The sequence below is a fragment of the Gymnoscopelus microlampas genome, assembly GCF_963454915.1.
Source record: "Gymnoscopelus microlampas genome assembly, chromosome: 22".
NCBI lineage: Eukaryota > Metazoa > Chordata > Actinopteri > Myctophiformes > Myctophidae > Gymnoscopelus > Gymnoscopelus microlampas.
In genome coordinates, this window is record NC_139959.1 from 2562861 (window position 1) to 2567945 (window position 5085).

Genomic DNA, 5085 nt, shown 5'->3' on the forward strand with positions numbered 1-5085 from the left:
GTATATATACAGCCCTGTATGAATAAAATCCTCTCTTCAGTTTATTCTAGCCTAGGCTATAATACAGCACATTCGGGAGTCTCTGTCTCTCTCTCTCTCTCTCTCTCTCTCTCTCTGACACACACACACACACACACACACACACACACACACACACACACACACACACACACAGAGAGAGGGAGAGAGAGAGAGAGACACCGGTACATACCCGGGTTTAAGACTGGCTCGCCTCTCGCCGAGGCTTTTTTCTCTCTCTCCCTCTCCCTCTCCCTCTCTCTCTCTCTCTCTCTCTCTCTCTGCTCTCAATGCAAGCGATCGATGTCCCTGTCACTGTCGCGTCCCAATCCGAGCCAAGTCTCTCTTACCTCACAAACCAGCCATCAGGCGAAAAAACAGCCAAGAACTCCCACCATCCGCCTCCTCCAGCTCCTCTCTCTCTCCCACTCCTCTCTCTCCCCCCAAAAAATATTAACACAAAACAATAGCCATGGACATGATCGCACAGAAGCTGCTGCAACAATCATCCACCTCGCAATAGGAAAAGGATGGACAATTCATTATGACGGAGAAATTATGACCCCCCCCCCCCCTCCCTCCCTCAACCCCCCCACTCAAGCGAGAGAGAGGGGGGGGACGGATCTGATTATTATAAGGCAATGGAATGGCACCTCCGAAGTTAAAACAAATATATACATATATATATATATATCGGCACCTCATCAGATATCTTCCCAATCGTGTTGTTTTTCATGCCAAAGAGAAAAGAAAGCTATATGAAATCCAGGAGTTGCTGCTTGCTTGCTGCCTATGGCTCCACCAGCCTCACACACTGTCTACCCCGCAGATCGCGCTCCCTTCCTGGGCGACACAGACACCCACGGCTCGGTGGGGAGACGACTTTTACACGCAGCAGGTAAACGACACTTTGGGGGGGAGAGGAGAGGAGAGGGGGGGGGGGGGGGGTATAATCTAAACGTGCTGCTTGTGTAATAACGCATTTATGATCAAAAAGGGCGTTTTTGTTGTTTTAAAGAGAATTCTACAACACCAATAGAGATGGGAAATGATCACCTCCCTCCTATGGCTATGATTATGATTACTGTTGCGAACCATTCCTTTTAAAATGTCAAAATACTCCCAAATTGTCGATACACACTTGTCCACACACAGTGTACCACACGTTCACTTACTACACAACAGTAGTTCACTCTACACTCACTGTCAATGTGTCCATTTGTAACTCAGATCGAGTGTATAGCTACAAATGTAACCAAATGGACCCGTGGTTACATTGTTACATTCACAGCAGTGCAAGATAGACTAGGTGCAGATGCATTAACCAGATGGACATTATTGGACATTATTGCAACAATCGGTTCGTTCGAGGACTGTCTGTAAGGTAAGGTAAGGTGGGCTACGGTACGGTGGTCGAGGACTGTCTGTATATAAAGGTGGGCTACGGACGGTATGGTATGGTCGGTGGTCGAGACACCATGAAACCCCTCGGGCTGCGGTTTGCACATGCACGTACAGCCTCGATGGCTTGGGAAAAACGAGGCAAAAAAAACACGTTTGACATGAATGGATGTCCGAGGCGATCATCGGACTTCGTGTTGGAAAACGCAGCGCTATACAAAAAGAGCCACAATAAAGGACACCCAGTCACACACGACAAGGGTTCCCTTTGTTGTAAAAAGGTGTAATAATCAGCTTTATAGCCAATAAACAACCTTAGAATATAAACTTTGAAGTGAACGCAGGTTTGTGGGTCCAGAGACTATAGTAGGCTATGGGGCTCGATGTCTATTAGTCCATCGCGCGGCGTCGCTTGCCGATCTAGACCACGATCTAGCCGACAACGCAGGGCGACGCGTTGTCGGCTAGATCGTGGTCTAGATCGGCAAGCGACAGGCGGAATATTTTAAAAAAAAGCCTGTAAACCGCCGCGATCGAAGCTATAGCCGACTCTCGGCTATCTAGCCTCCCTGTCAGTCAGTCAGTTCAGCTTCAGTCGCTTGTTCAGTGGCTTGTTTAGCCGGCTAGATCGGGTCTGATCGGCAAGCGACAGGGGAGTATAGGATAATAGGCTAAAAATGCCTTTATTAAACCACCCGCGATCGCGGACAGATCGTTCGTTCGCGTCAACGCCTCCGGTTCGAGGCTATGGTAATGGTATAGCCTCTGTCAGTTTCAGTTCAGTCCAGTCGCTTGTTTATTGTAGTCAAAAGCTCCACAAACAACACACACCACAGATCTACGAGCTAAAACCCATTACATCGTCCGGCATCCAACAACAACACCTGTTATGATCCAATGCAATCCAACAACACACAACACACACACACACACACACACACACACACACACAATCCCGTGGCAAAAGCGTTTCTCGCCGAATCGAGGAGATCCGCCGCCGTAGAAAGAAAGATAATCGATCGATATACTCGACCCTAAATTTAACACCAACCGCGACCCCATACTCAATAAAAGTTAAAGGGAGGACCGACGAGGAGGAAGAAGAGAGGAGAGAAGAGGAGAAGGAAGGAAGGAACAAAAAACTTACTTTTTTAATCCCCCAGCCCCGTCCACACGCACTAAGATCCGCTCCGTAGAAGAATCTTTTTTGGTTTTGTTTTAGAATAAAAAAAAACAACACAAAAAAAAAGTCACATCCAAAAAAAGTCGCGTTTAGAATTTGACAACAACCCAAAAAAAGGGCGAAGAAAAAAAACAACAGGGAAAATAATAATCCTCCAACTTTTATGACTGGTGGTGGTGGAAAAAAAGGAGCAAAAAAAAAAAAAAGACACAAATGTCAAAGCTGTTTTTTTTTTTAGAGAAAGCTGTGATCCTTTCCGTTGGGTTTGGGTCCCGTCCCGTATCGTTCCTGTCCCGGTTTCCCCCCCTAACGGTCGGTTAGAAAGACGTGGTGTCCGACGGCAGTGCGGGTCGGTTGTGACTGACTGTACCGGAGCAGGAGAGCAAAGGGAATGAAAATCCGATATGTCTTTATTCTGCTAATTATTATCGTTTTAGCCCCCTGTTTAAAAAAAATGGCTGATTAAGTTGAGTGCGCATGTCTTTGTGCCGTGTGTGTATGTGTGTGTGTATGTGTGTGTGTGTCTGTATTCCCGATATGCACTCTGGAATGGAAGAGAGAGGGCGAATGAGAGAGAGAGGAGGGAGGGAGCAAGAGAGAGAGAGAGGGAGAGAGAGAGAGAGAGAAGTGTAATTAGTGAGTTGATCAACAGTCCCCACATTGCAAATGTGACGCGCCCGCGCCGGAGCCCCTGCTCGGCGCTTGCACGCGCGCACACACACACACACACACACACACACACACACACACACACACACACACACACACACTGTGTGTGTGGCGTCAGAAGCTCAGAACGGAACCTAAAATGATCTAATGAGAAAAAATCTTTTCTAGGGTTTTATGTTTTTTATTAAGGCCGAAATGATAATGTAAGAACAATGAAACGGTTTCACCAAAACGGCTCTTTTGAAAATATCAGATCTACAAGCTCACAATGCCATCACATCCAAACACATTGTGAGCTTGTAGATCTGCTAATTTTATGTTTTAATGTTTATTTCATAACAGGCTGGGATGACTTTTGATTATGATTAATATAATGATAATGATAGTGTAAAGAACAATGAAACGGTTTCACCATAACAGGCTAGGATGACTTTGAAAGTCATCTTTTAAAAGAAGGGTTTTTTTATGCAGATAAAATTCATCACAACACCGGCTCATTTGTTCATTCTTCTTTTTAACAATAACGGCGTTTTATGTTTTGTAACTTGGGGCCCTCGATTATTATGGATATTGTTTTTTTTTTATATTTTAAATTTATTGTGATAATGTGTGATCTAGGCTATTATTAATTTCAACTTATAGAGGGAATGGTTTTATTGTCGTGTATTCCTGTGTAATAATATACCAATTATACAGTATCTGTGGGAGTTTTATAGCTATAAGCCTGGCGTATAGTTCAATACAATATTTATAAACCTGTCAACAAATTAAATAGAACAAACAAAAAATGAATTAAAAGGATTCTCTTGATAGACTGTCGCAAGACACAATACAGGACTAACGTTTTGGACACCATATCTACAGTTTATGTGACGGAATAGATTTAATTTACTCAACGCGAGACAAACGCATCAAAAATACGTGTACAATATTGCGTTAATGATAGGCTATTTTATTTCATTTTAGTTGTATATATTTATAATATATATTATTATATATAATATTATATTATATTATTAATATACATATTTCTTATATTTTGTGTAATTCTCGTGGTGAGAAGATGGCTGTATAATATAGCCTATGCTAGTTTGTGTTGTGCATAGCGTGTGTTGTGTGTGACTGTGTGTGCTTGCCACATAAACATTCACAAGCATTGGGAGAAAAATCAAAGTAATCCTGCACCGAACTCATCATCACATGCCCTTTCGGGGACCTCCGGGGCCCGTGTCGGGTTCAATAGAGCCAAGCCCAACAATCCAATGCCAGGGTCACACAACCCCCCCCCCCCCCCCCCCCCCCCCCCTCTCTCTCTCTCTCTGTCCATTCAAAAAGATCCATTCACACGCGTATGGGCTACATTTAGTGTCTTTACAATGTGTATTGCTCCCCTTCAATGCAAACCGTTTACTGTGTGTGTGTCTCTTTTTTCCCCTTTCCCCTCTCCTCTCTCTCTTAGCCTTAATTGTGGCTTTTGGGCATCAGGAGAGGGGAGACTTTATACCCCTTTGGTCGGTGGGTCGGTGTCAATCGGGGGAGAAAATCAAGAGATCTGTTCTCCTCCTTCATGAGGAAAAAATCGAAGAAGCTGGGGGTGAATTGACTGCCTGAGCCGAGCTGGGCTTGTGGATGTGATGATAAGGCTGCTGGCTGGCAGTGAACTAAGCAGCACTCTCCCCACTCCCATACACAGTCACATTGACTGGACTATACTATACTGCCTGGCTGCACCCGTCCGTACCAGGAGCCATGCAGATCTGATCCCCCCCAGCCCTCTCGACCAGGAGCCAGCAGAGCAGACCCCCAACAGACCC

General features: G+C 44.9%; 1 protein-coding gene across 2 annotated transcripts in view; it reads right to left on the reverse strand.

The window, feature by feature from the left end:
- Positions 1–3061, reverse strand: part of zfhx4 (zinc finger homeobox 4) — a 135899-nt gene extending 132838 nt beyond the window's left edge. For both annotated transcript variants that reach the window (XM_084048052.1, XM_084048051.1), the window contains exon 1: positions 2567–3061. The gene's annotated coding sequence lies outside the window, so the exon portion shown is untranslated. The remainder of the gene's footprint in view (positions 1–2566) is intronic.
- Between the last annotated feature and the right edge of the window lie 2024 nt (positions 3062–5085).